We start from the raw sequence: 13259 nt of genomic DNA, 5'->3' as shown, positions 1-13259 counted from the left end.
TTGTGAATGGTTTGTGGGTCAACAGTAAACACTATGACCCACCGACCAACTCCAGGAAATTAATAAATAAAACGTATTGAGGTAACGCAAACCCTATTTGCATAGATCCTTCGAAAACGCAGAAATGGGATTAAGACCATGCGATGTAGTTGTAGGTTTGAAGACACTTAGTAGTGATGACAACCCGTCGAGAAATCTCATTCTGTGGGATTTTTACATTAATTTTTGAGAATGGGATAAATGGAATTTTCGTAAAAGTTGGCTACATAGACATACAGGGTTGTATCCAGAAGTAGTAGGACTGTTTTTTTTTAATTATTGAACATTTTGGTACATCGACTTAATACCCTTCAAAATATTCCCCTTGGGCATTCACACACTTCCGGTAGCTAGCCTTGTAGGTCGATATGGCCTTCTGGAAGTCGTCCTCCGGGATGTCGTCCAGCGACCTCGTCGTCCCCGATTGGACCGCTTCCACCGAAAACGAAACGATACCTATTGAGATCCCTCTTGATATGGGGAACAGGAATAAGTCCGGAGGTGACACACCAGGGCTTTAGTGGTAGAGAGGCAACGCGGAAACGAGGAATTGGGTCAGGCGATCCCTCACAATCAACGAGCCGTGGCATGACGCGTTGTCATGGTGCAGCTTCCATTTCCCCACCAGGTCTGGTCTCATGCATGTGATTTGATTTCGAAGCCTTGTGAGCACTTCCACGTAAAATCTTCCATGTACACTCTGTCCAGGAGGCACAAACTCCGTATGGACAATGCCACGACGGTTAAAATATGCAATCAACATGGACTTCCCTTTTGATTTCAACATTTTAGACTTCTTTTTACGGGGGGATTGTGCTTCTGATGGTATCCTCTTTGTAGGCCTGCGTAAACATGTCATTGGTTTTGGTCGCTGATTTTCCCAGTTTGACACAAAACTTGATTTCGAACCGCGGCCCCAAATTTCGCTCCATCGCAACTGACGACGAGGCGTCACAACTGGAGGTCACTACCACAGTTGTCCACACTCAATTAACGCACGCAGGCGACTGTCGCACGTCGACACCTGTACCCAAGGCTCCCCTCTATAACATCCGCCCTTCAAGGTCCCCTACATTGCTCCGCGCGCGTGGGAAAGAATCAGTCCTACTACTTCTGGATAATACCCTGTATATGAGATTTTACACTATATGTTTAGTCTGTGCCAACAAAACTCTCTACGAGTTGGAAGCAGTACTGTGCCGTAGCTTGGGAGAGCGGGGCCATAGCCCCGGGCGCCGAAGTAAATGGCGCAAATTTGAGAGGAAAAAGGAAATATATAAATACCTCATTTATATGTACTGGGGCGCTGTCATACTCTTGCCCCGGGCGCTGATTTTCCACGGCATGGCACTGGCGGGAAGTAGACATTACGTCATCAATAAGCTTGTCAGTGTTGTCAAATTTTAGTATGAAATCTTATGTTATCGGCTAAGTGCATGCTATTGAGAAATGATTTAGTCATATGTAGTTCTTGATATCAAGTACCAAGAAACGAAATTTGTTTTCCGGTATTTGAACAATGAAGAAAATAAAACAATGAACGAATGAAAGAGAGTGTAAAATATTTTGTATCAAACATGAAACAATCAATTTTAAAACGTTTCACACGCAGTGTAAAGAGAATAACACTTTTATAGAATCATTTTACTTTAGTATAAGAAGGTGGTATAAAGAACTGACTTCATTTCTTGACAACATAATAAAATATACCTGTTTGTGTTATTTTAGGTGTACAGGTATAGTTTTGTGTCTCATTTAAAGGCAGCAGGCTACTTAAAGAAAATTGAGAGTATTCAGTATCTGAAACAAATTATTACCCGACCTGTAAATGCCTGAGGTTTTGTCAAAGGTTCTGGGGAACTGGAAACATCGCTTACACACATGTATTGACATGAAAAATTACACATTGAACATATATTACAAATCTCTACGTAACCTGACCTTTGATTTACCTTGCATTTTAACATATGAACAGTTATTTGTCTTAGCCTAGTTGCAATTTTACGAGCCGTTAGCAAATAATAATTATTTTATAGTTACAGTGGATAAGTGCGCACGAAATACGGATATGGAAACGTCCAATGTCGCTTTACCTACACACAAAGTAAGAGCACTGAAACTGATTTTTTAAAAGTTTAAGTTTCCATGTTAGTCTCCTTTGGGTTAAAAGAAACGGGTACAATTGCTGTGTATATTCAATGTTTAAATCATTAGAGATGTGTAGTGTATTCGACTTTAATATCTCTAAAAAATGTCCTCTCATTCAGGTGTTCTGTTGGTTTATTGTTCTGGTACTATTGTATACGATATGATGTTATATCTAGCTCCCTGATTTGAATTCTTTCTTACGTTTGTGAGATTGACTTCAAATCGGGTGCATATTGGTTCGACTTTTTTAAAGTGTAAAATTGTACCTCGCAACTCAATGGGGAACGAGGGAATAGATCGAAGACGGAAGTGTTCAGTTATTTAGTTCTCTAGTTTGTTTTTTTTATAGTCGTTTTTCCCTCAAGTGTTTCTTTTTTTTAAAAAATATATGTTGTTTTTTTACTTGTGAAAACTTCCTGCTAGCGTCCGCTCAAGAGTTGACCATTGAAAGTTGCCCTTTTCATCTACAGGTAAAAGCAGTACCCTTAATAGGGCGCATAAGGAAAAGTTACGTAATAGAGCGCGTGGAGTACAAAGTACCACATACACTCATTTGGTCCTTAAACACATATTTACTGTAATTTTTCAGTCCTAGGTTGTTTTTTAAACTATTTATATGTTAAAAAAATTCAAATTTGACAATTTTTTAAACAAAATGTATTTAAACTTATCATTTTAAGCAATTACAGGTAAAAAAACTAAGAGTTAGGAAAACTTGACTTTATTACAAGAAATGAATATGAATATAAAATGGAACGTTTGACTGACATTGTGGAACGAAAGTACTCAATTCCTAGTCCATCGTTTGCCCATAGATCTTCCATACGTGTATGCGAGGACCGCAGCACACCGGCAAGAAATAACAAACCCATAACAGCATGGATTTCTAACCGGTCAGTCCCTTTAGCGTCCCCTTCAAGAGCATAACTTGCTCCATTTGTCCGTATCCAAACATTCGTGTACTCAACAATTTCGTCACTGAGCGAGTCAGGGAAAAATAGCTTCCAAGTTTCGTATGGGTTTTCGTTGCCAAAGCTTCATCTTTTGGTGTAGGGGGACGCACTCTTATTCTTTCCGCTCGAATAGTATTTTGTCTTTGCACTCTTCCACGTAAATTAGCATCCTTCATGTGAGCATTCCATTCCGTTTCCTTGTCTTTTCCAATTAACACATTCCGGTTTACTGTTCCATCACTATCATCTTCTATTGCAGTTTCTTCATTAGCAGATATTTGTGACTCCGTATCGTGACCACTGTGTTCCAATTCATTTTCGGACTGATCAGATCCTTCCCCTTCGATGACATCTTCTTGAGCAAGCTCATTACTTCTACTATCATCTTCGTTACTTGCAAACAAATGTCTATGCAAAGCCTCTATTACAGGTTCAGCATTTCGTTCTTCTTCTTGGATTTCTTTGTAACGCAATCAAGTAAAGAAAGCAAACGATTTCTTTCTTCGTTTTCCATTGTAGCCAAAATATCTTTACCACAAAGTTCTACAAAGTAATAGGTCTATTTACAGATTCAAATTATAATACATTACAAACGCACAGCACACGGCGACATGAAACGCAAATCAAGACGATTTCACTAAAACAAGTACTTTAAATTTTTGTAAAAACAATGCTGGTGTAGGGCGCGCGGCGTACAAGTGTCCGCACAAAAATTCACACAATAGGGCGCGCGTCGTACAAAAGACAACACTTCTTCCTAAAACGCCGAACCTAGCCAGAGCTGAGCGTCAAACTGGTTCTCTCTCTAAGGGTCAGGTAGAGGGGTAGTGGGCGGTAGATATGGTGGGGGGTGAGCGGCGGGTGTGTTGCATTGTGTCTCATACAATACTAAAAGTATTTGCTGCGGAACTTTGTACATCGTGGCAGGTTAAATACAATTATATTTGTTAATTTGATATTAAATTACTGTTACTACCGTGCTACATACATATAGAGAGAGATTTATTGAAATTGACATTAGAGGATGTACCTTGTTTTATATGAGCTTCACTCCCATATATATATATATATATATATATATATATATATATATATATATTGTTGTTGTTGTTGTTTACTTGTTCTCTATTATCTCATTAATAAATTGTTGATTGGTATGATTGAGGATAATGTTTTGACTTTAAAAAGCCTCTGGTTCTACTAGTTCTGCCTAACAGGTATCCTATCTAATAACGTGCCTTTATGTATGTGTTATATATGCTACTACTATGATGTGAGGAAGTATTGTTTATTATTAAATTATCTAACTAGTGGTATAGTGACTCCTTTGACTTCCGGTGGGGCGTGTATGTTGCACTACAAATAAAAGATTTGAAGTCAAACTGTGAAGTTTGAAGCTCTTTAAATATAGAATTAATTTGTTAATGCCCTGCTGTTCCTACTATATGTTAAAATGGCTGAAAGTGTAGATAAAGATAAGGTAGCATCAGATGCTATATCCGTATTCGATAATGTTGGTGTAGCAACGCCACCTATAAGTATAGATAAAATTGATAGATAGTTTTCTTGGAATTGAAAGATTAGGAGAAATGTTAGAAGACATAGGTGGAAAACTGGGTCCGGTATTTTCTAGGTTACCTGTTCATAAGTATCATACGGAATTTGATAGGTCCACTGGTGCTATCCCTGAACACACTAGTGAATTGGCTGGTAATAGAGGACATAGTGATCATACAAATGACATAAGTGACACTTATTTCCGTGTCAATTCTTCTCGCTTGGAGCATAACACTGCTTTGACGGTCTTAACTAGATTTGTGGAAAATCTTCCATTTTCTGAAGGTAATGACCCTGACAGGTGTTCAATTTTTTATGTAAAATTAACGATTTCCTAAGTGGTAATGAATTTCCAATACGTTGTGTGGTATACGCTTTAGAAACAAAAACTAGAAATCCATTACTACAGTGTCTTAAGGATAGTTTCAAAACAACGAGGAACTGGGGAGATTTATGTAAATATGTAATGACTAAGCTGCTTTCTGACGTGGCTATACAGCAACTTACCACGATATATTTTTATAAGCCTCAGCGTGAAAGTGAATGTGTCTTGAAATATTCAAGTAGCCGTGATCAAGTATCACGTATATTGGATATTCATATCTGTTATGAAACGTACATCTTAACAGTCGGAGTGGTTGTAGAACGGATGTGAAATTGCATGTATTTTACAGTTAGCATTCTCAGACGCGTGATGAACTTATGAACATTTTAAAGGCTTACTTGCAGTTACAACGTTTTACGAAGCAGCATCAATGAACGGTTGGTGAATCATCATCAAATACAGATCGTAAAATCAGTGAATTTAGATCACGTAGTGTAGTTCCTAATGTACGAAATAGATCGGGTAATTTCCAAAAAGGGCAGTTTTCTAATTTTCAAAAGGTTGGTACCCAGAAGATTCTAACCTCGGACTGTGGTGTACCAACCTTACCCCCATTTGTTGGGAAAGTTGGTATATTTATTGAAGTCGATTTGTATGATAAAAAATACATTACATGTTTGGATAGTGCTTCAGGTGTTAATTTTATAAGTAACGAAGTGTTACAGTATTTACTACAATGGGATTCGAACCAGAAATACGTGTTAAAAACTCTGTGAGACGTACTGCTACAAACTATCGATTAGTGTTACACAAATATTGTTTGCTCCCATTGAGAGTTAATAAGCAAGAGATAACTGTTTGTGCGTATTTAAACGAACATTGTCACAGTGGCCAACATATTACTTTAGGAATGCCATTTATTGAGCAGACTGCTTTTAAATTGGATGTAAAGATCGAACTACATTCTTTCTTGATTACAATGTCAACATTATGTATGTTTCAAAACCTCTTTTTTGTTGACAATATTTTAGCCCTTTTGCTTTTGGTTGCAGGAAGACCGGTCCTCATTCTACCCCATATTTGATGGGTTATCTTACAAGGAACCGCAAATCCAGTGACAAACCAAATGTTCAAAACTAGCTGAGCAGTGAAGATAAGAGCATTTTTCATGGTCAAGGTCATAACCCCTGAAACATTCCTGATACAACGAGCGAGTTCTCACTAAACCAGGTGCACGTAATGCAGCCCTGTCACCCGGTCAACAACCTGTTGGAGATAAGGAAGTAGTACTACAGCAAGGTAAAGAGTGTGTTTCTAAATATAAAAAAAGCTTTAGTTTATCTAAAAAAACTGTTATTTTTAAAAAGGCTTCTGCTGCTTTAAATCAATTTAATGACTATAATTCTTTTTTAAATTCTTGGTCTTTAACGTCACAGGCTACTAATAAAGATTTTTTCAAAATGAGAAACTAATAGAATATAAAAATGAGTTGCAAGTTAGATCACCTATTGTATGTAATGTTGTACAGGGCTTTTCAGAAGTACCATCGAACAGCAATGAGTTGTTATCGATTGATAGTAAAGTTTTGCATAACTTAAATAAGAAATTAACCGTTAATGAAATAGATAGTACGAATAGAAATTTAATTTTGGAAAACATTCATAATAAACTTACTAATAAAGACAGTACCTTACCTTGATTTGTACAGGATACTATAAATGATTATGATGATTTGATTACATCAAATATTGGAAGAATTAAATATTTTAAGTATAAATTTCGGGTCAGTAGCGTAGGGAAGGGGGAGCAGAGGGACCCCCCAAAGAAGGCCAAAAATGTAATTTGGTATTATCTGTCAGGAAAGTAAATGTACACCTATTCTTCGTTTATGGCATTCCTGCGCTCCATTCATGGAAAGTATGAGAATTAAATCAATCAAATATTTACTCAGGAGCAAGAAGAAAAGTATAATCTGAATAAGACATTACCGACGGGCACAAGCTGTGAATACGAATAGTGCATAGTGTAAATAAAGAACGACACCGAAAGAGAAAGCCAGAAACAGCTGCTAAACGCAGAAAAAAGAGTAACAATTGTCAAAGTGGGAACATAAAACACAAATACAACAAATACACCGACAACTCAACGTTCACAAATCCATGATCTTGGTGTAGTGGTTAAAGTGCTGGCTTGCAAATGCAAAGGACGCCAGTTCAAATCCCCGGCAAGGACTTTTTTAGTTGTTTTGTTAATAATACATACAGCTCATGACAGGTAGTAAAGGGGTCGTATTTTGTAGCAATTATTATTGGTAATGTTTAGTACTGATAATACTTTTGTCTTTGCGTATTGCTTTTATTATTGTCTTCATTTCGAAAGAGAAGAATATCCGAAGAAATGCCAACAAAATCCCTCTTATTTTGAATGAAAACGCCATTTGCAATTAGTAAAGAATAAAAATTGAACGTTCCGACGTAGCTGCAAAAAGTAAATAAAACACACAAAAAAAAGAAGTTGAGGGGTTTGAAACCCATATTCATGGTTATTAAAAACACAATCACTATATGCCTTAAACCTCTCGACCATATTTCTACGTTGACTAGTAAGAGGCTTTTGTTTAGGCTAGGCTGGTCAATACTTTTTGCAGAGGCCAGGTTTAGATCTGACGCAGCACAGGTGCGTGAAGGGAGAAGGGTGCAAGACATTTTTCACTCTCCCTCTGCGTGTCTATCTATCTTTCTGTCTGAATATATATAACGCTATTTTTGAATACCATAACCATCGTAATTTTCAACAGATTGAGACGAAACTTGGCACAAACATTAATTGTTCAAATATCTCGACTGAGTTCGTTAACCAGAATAAATAGATGAAAATGTTCAAAATGGCGGCCCTCCAAACTCTTAAAAGGTTCCAAGGGAACCCAATTTCGCCCATAAATGGGTATTCACAAAGTTTGGGTAACTTTTCCTCTTTTACTGAAATATTTGTGTGCAGGGACTTATCATCTTTTATTGAAATATTGGACCCTATTAATCACCTAAAGAAGGTTCACGCCCTTTCGCTACTGTCAGGAATTTTCATTTCCAGGGGGGACATTGTCTTATTGCAACAAGATGATTGTTACTTAGGATATCAAGTTACACATTGAAAGTGAAGTAAATTGTGAAACGTGTTATTTGAAAGAATAATATAATAAATGTGTTTTCCCCTAACACAGAGAACTGTAAATCATGTATTTCGAGTTCGGGAGCGTGAACGGCAAGGAGTGTTATTTGATTTGCTTTTTACTAACACATTGCATTGCAAATAGTGGTAGGCAACATTAGTGCTAAGTAAAACAACAACAATAATAATAATAATAATAATAATAATAATAATAATAATAATAATAATAATAATAATAGGTGTTTTTTGTGGCAAGGAAATATCATCCTCAATTGTTCTTCAAACGTAATGATTGTAACGCCATATCTCCCTTACAAACAAAATAATAGCAATTTATATCTAGAGAAGGGTAAATTATAGAGTGATAGGAGCAACGTTGGACAGTATGCACTCATAGTACTCAGAAAAATAAGCGATTTCAATGCAAAAAGAACGAAGAGTCATTGTCATGGGGAGTCATGGAGCCACGGCAGAGCCCTCTTTATTCAAAACGTTGATAACTTATATCGAGAGACCAGCATGTGATAGTGGGATGGGACCAACGTTTGACAAAGTGGACCAGTAAGGCGCATCGAAAAAAATTGAGGGGGCGCCAGCCAGCCTTACTTATTTCCACATGATAATATAAAATTGTATTGTGCGAAGTACACACACGAGTTAGCTAGTAACATTCCATATTATTATTATTATTAATATTATTATTATTATTATTATTATCAACAGCATCTTTTCATTACATGTGCATATTTGACATGAAACCAAAGAGAAGATCCATCATTTGTAGAAATAATAAGAATAGCCAGTTTCTTTAACTGTGAAGGACAGCGAAAAATACGAAATGAGTGACTACCCTTAGCGAAAAGAAACAATACTTTCTCTCAAATGGATAAAAAATCAAGCCAAGATAGATTCGAAGTCGCATGAGTGGCGCGAAAAGCCATTGCTTTGTCCACTTTTTGTTTTTTAACTGACTCAAACTTACTTATTGCTAATTTTACTTGCTTCACTCGTTTTACTTGCTTTTTTAAATAAATTATAACAACAGGGACACGCATGCAGAAACATCGAGGACAGTTAAATATCATAAAGGTTCTCCCGCCAGGAATCGATCTGGGACACCGTACACCAAAGGCGCACTGCTAGCCACTATACCAGCGGGGATGGCACCACTCACCCTGTGTCGTTAGGGAAACGACCACTGTATTACCAGCTATCACTTCTGTGGGTTGTATACTATGATCACTTGCTGGAAGAGTTAAACCTACATTCTAAGTAATGCATGAGGTATTTAGACCTACATGTTCTTCATATAATGTAATAAAAGGGTCATGCTGGTAATGAAAAAAAAAGAGCATTCCTTGGACAAATCGGAACTATTGGCAACAGAAATATTCAAAAAGTTAAATTTTTAAGTTTTACGTCCCACGTGTATTCCGGTTAGGCTAAAGGAGACGGTGATGATGAGAGATGAGTGAAATGATGGAATGAAGAAAGTGGGAGGAAACGGGAATACCCTTCGTGTTCTTCATATAATGTAATAAAAGGGTCTTGCTGGTAATGAAAAAAGAGCATTCCTTGGACAAATCGGAACTATTCGCAACAGAAATATTCAAAAAGTGAAATCTTTAAGTTTTACGTCCCACGCTTATTCCGCTTAGGCTAAAGGAGACGGTGATGAGAGATGAGTGAAATGGTGGAATGAAGAAAGTGGGAGGAAACGGGAAAACCCACGAGCACAGTGTTTGTCCACCACAAAGTCCACACGGCGAGAGCTGAAATCCAACCAGGGACCCCAAGCACCGGTGGTGAACGCTCTACCACTTAGCCGCCGCGCACCCAGAAATATTTATCTACGAAGCACGCGCAGTAATATAATACAGAATAGTTACTGTTTAATTCAGTAAAAGAAGAAAGGGGTATAGAAACAAAACATGTCGCGTCAACGATATGGACCAATGTTAACAGAGGCGGAAGCAGATGTATAGTAATACAACAACTTGATTAAATTGATAATTCTGTATCCTGTAGTCGTTCTTATGACAATTTTACGGTTGAGCAGAGAAAGTCTTAGTAACCCTATCATATAGAAAGCTTAAATAACCTGATCATATACACACAAATGGATGTAACTGTGAATACTACAACTTGGATTTAATGAAAGCTGTTTCGACATTCAGTGGTTTGAAGAGTTGTATAAGACACAAAAAGACACAATACAATTCTTCATACCTCAACTTACAGTAGCTAGATATATTCAATTTCTGGTTAGATACTGAAACCGCTGTCGGATTTTAACACATGACGTATTGCAGGATACAAAATGCTTTGCATTACTTCTTTGTACACAGCTATTAGTTTGGTGTTCTAAAAGGTTGTGTTAAACTAGGCATGGCCGGTTCTGGAATTTTTGCTTTCCGAACTCCCGAAAGTAAAACCGGACAAATTCCGGAATTCGGAAAAAATTGATTTTGGAAAAAATCCGGAATTCTGAAAAATCCGGAATTTAGGAATTTCTGATTTCGCAAGCATTCAGAAATTCGGAAAAATCCAGAACTTTTCCGAATTCCTGGATTTTTCTGAATTTCGGAATTTTCTAAATTCCGTATTCTTTCCGAGTTCCGGAATTTTTCTGAATTCCGGAATTTTACCGAATTCCATAATTTTCCGAAATCCGGAAATTGGCACTTCCGCTTCCGGAAAATGAATTTCTGTTGGTTAATCTGTAACGTGGCGGCCATAAGTCCAGGTAATGGCTACTGCTTTGAAACAAATGCAAAGCATGAGAATTAAATCTGTTTATCTGTAGTTTCGTGTAAAGAAAAAACAAACTTGTGAACGAAAGGCTTAAGAACGACACAAGTTATTAATATAAAGTTTGGCGAATATTATTCACAAAAGAAATACGAAAGACGTTTCGAATCGAAGAAATGTAACATACAACTTTGCAAGAGGTGACAAAGAAACCTAACGTAACAAGACTAAAAACGAATCCTTTACCGCGTAACGATCGCGGTACAGTGGTCAAGGTGCTTGTTCGAATCAACGACGCACATTGTTGATTTTTAGCTTTAGGATTTTTGATGGCAATTGATCGGCGATGACATACGTTTTATTATATTCAGATATTTGCATACTGGGATGTTTCAATACTTGAACTATCAAATCTTCAGGAATAATAATAGTAATAATAATTATTAATATATCGTAGAACATTAAAAGCTAGGAGCTAATTATCGCTCAGATCATACCATTACGAGCAGAAACGTGACATTTGGAAATAATATTTTGGTTTGGTTTAATGTTGCCCACAGGAAGAGGAATTGCTCATCTCGTTTCTGAAACAAACAAAATAACATGAGAATTAACATTTTACATTCGAAACGGGACAAGGCTAACTCAAAATTTTCGTCTCGCTTTGGAGATGAGAATCGAGACTGGACGAGAGACGAGACTAGACTCGACGAAAACATTTCCCGTCTTGTCTCGATTCTCGAAATAGTGTATGTCCATCCTTTAAATAACAATTGCTCTGTAGACTGAATCTCATAGGCTATTTCGTTTCATTGTATTTCAGAACTCATTGAATTACGGTGAGTATAGGTATTTTTGTAGCAAAACTTTTATATTTAACTCTGCATATCCTAAAAATCAGTTTACTATATGCCTTACTGTTGCGTGATATTCAGTTATTTGTATTAAAGTTATTTTCCTTAAAAGATACACTGGAATACTTTCTACATGAAACTTCAATGGAACGCTCTACTTTAAAATGTTGATAGTTGCAGTGGGGTGCCTTGAAGGTACGGAACCCTTTCCCCGAAATCTCTACTTTTAAGTAAGTTTTGGCACTTTTTAGGGCAAGTTTAGAAATTTTAATCCCATTATTATTATTATTATTATTATTATTATTATTATTATTATTATTATTATTATTATTATTATTATTATTATTATTATTATATCAACACCGTGCATAATGTTTAAAAGATATGAGGTTTGTATCTGAATAGTAAAAGCTAATTTGCTGTCGATCTCGGTTGTCGAGAATTCTTCAGGAGGCAAGGACATCGGTCACGTTCTGGGTTTGAGTACCGAACTGGTAAGTATTCGGGATCGAGCCAAAAATTGTTAAAAGTTATAGGCTTCAGCTAAACATGTTCAAAACAGCTGAGACCGGGTTTAGGCCTCTCTACGGCTCGAGCGGCTCGGCTTACAGCTCATTCACTACCGAACCGAACCGAGAAGTGAGCCGAGTCAACAGCTCACACAACCGAGCCGATTCGAGCCATCGGCTTAGTTGAGCTGAGTCGAACCGTGACGATGGACTACTTTCAATTTAGCTGTCTCCAACCGAGAAAGCTCGAGCCATTGGCTCAATTGAGCTGAGTCGATGGCTCCTTCCTGCTGAGCCGGCTAAGGTCATCAGCTCAATTGGGCCGAGCCGACGGCTCATCCCAACCGAGCCGATTCGAGCTGTTCGCTAAGTTGATACGAGCCGAGCCGGTTGATATCACTACCCGGGTTGGTCTTCTGCTTGGGCATAAGAATTCAACCGTGCAGGTGTCAGCCTTGATTTTAAGAACTACAGTATATTCTTATATTTATGATTACGACATTTGAGGCTGTCTCGTAATAATAATAAAAAACTCTTGTCCTCTGGCTCTCTAGACGAGACGTGATGCACTAAAATTACGATACGAGATGCACCCCTGCCGTGAGCAACATTAAAAGTTTGCCACATTAATGCTTACCAGTGGCGGCCGGTTGATTGTGGTTTCGGGTGTTGCAGTACGAACGATCGGAGACAGAAGATATAAAGTAACTCATTGACTAATCAGCATAACTTTAGATGCAAACGCTATGTGACATGTTAAATTAAATAAAATTATGTTTTCAAAAATAAAAAATACAGAACATTTAATCCGCTTAACCACGTTATTTAATTAGTAAATTCATTCTTCTCTCTTTGATTGGAACAAATCTGCCTAATACATGCTGGTTGAACTCTAGTATTCTTATTGTGAGGTCTTTTTCGATGGAAAGCATAACCAATGGTGATAACCTTTCTT

The sequence above is a fragment of the Thermobia domestica genome, chromosome 4 (genome assembly GCF_964235325.1).
Source record: "Thermobia domestica chromosome 4, izTheDome1.hap1.1, whole genome shotgun sequence".
NCBI classification, from domain to species: Eukaryota; Metazoa; Arthropoda; class Insecta; order Zygentoma; family Lepismatidae; genus Thermobia; species Thermobia domestica.
This window is presented reverse-complemented; position numbering follows the sequence as displayed.